Here is a 969-nt window from a genome sequence, read left to right on the forward strand (position 1 = left end):
TTAAGGACATGATGGTTTCCAACAGGATTTTCTTAAATGATCTCCCTCTATCATAAAGTGACAAGCTCTGTGGATGTGGGGAAAGCAGTTGATGTGATATACCTTTACATTAGGAAGGCTTTTGACACTGTCCTGTGACATTCTCATTAACAAGCTAAGGAAATAAAGGGTAGATGAAAGTACTATATGGTGGCTGCACAACTTGTTGGATCATCATACTCAACGAGTAGTGATCAATGGCTCAATGTCTAGTTGGGGTCTGGAATCCAGTGGGGTTTCCCAGTGGTTTGTGCTGGGTCCAGTATTATTTAACATCATTAATGATTTGGATGATGAAATTGAGCGTACACTTTGCAAATTTACAGATGACACTGTTGAGGGGAGGAATTTCTACCCTGATCCCTTTGGTGCTGGGTGTGTTGTCATATTCCTTTTCATAGGGCGCATCTATACATGCAATCAATGCACCTGAATTTTCTGTTCACCCCTGTATGCATTTGAACGTGTGCCCATCAGGAGCAAATTTGATCCTGACAGGAGCAGTTCAGTCCAGGGCTGCTCCTGCTCTGCTCTGCCTCCCCACAGCAGCCAAGGGGAGCTCCAGGCTCCCTCGGGTGCCAGCCCTGGGCTCACAGCAGGCATAACAGCCAGTTTGGATCTCTGCAGGAAGGGGAAAGCTATCTTGGCTGGGATGAGGTCCAAACTCCATGTGGCTGGCAGGCAGCATCCTGCTGAGCCAGGACAGCTCTCCTTACTTTTATGGCCCACTACTGTTTAGGCTGACCAGAAGCAATTTGCTAGTGGTCAGCATCTACACATGAGTTTAGGCACATTAATGCACTGATTTCTAGTACCTGTATCTACAAGTACTAGAAACAGCATGTTAGACTAATCTACTGCATGGTAATTGCTGCACATGTGTAGATGGTGACGCTTTACTGTGTGTTAGATTAGTCTAATGTGTAGTAA

Source organism: Alligator sinensis, unplaced genomic scaffold (genome assembly GCF_000455745.1).
Source record: "Alligator sinensis unplaced genomic scaffold, ASM45574v1 scaffold189_1, whole genome shotgun sequence".
Classification (NCBI taxonomy): domain Eukaryota; kingdom Metazoa; phylum Chordata; order Crocodylia; family Alligatoridae; genus Alligator; species Alligator sinensis.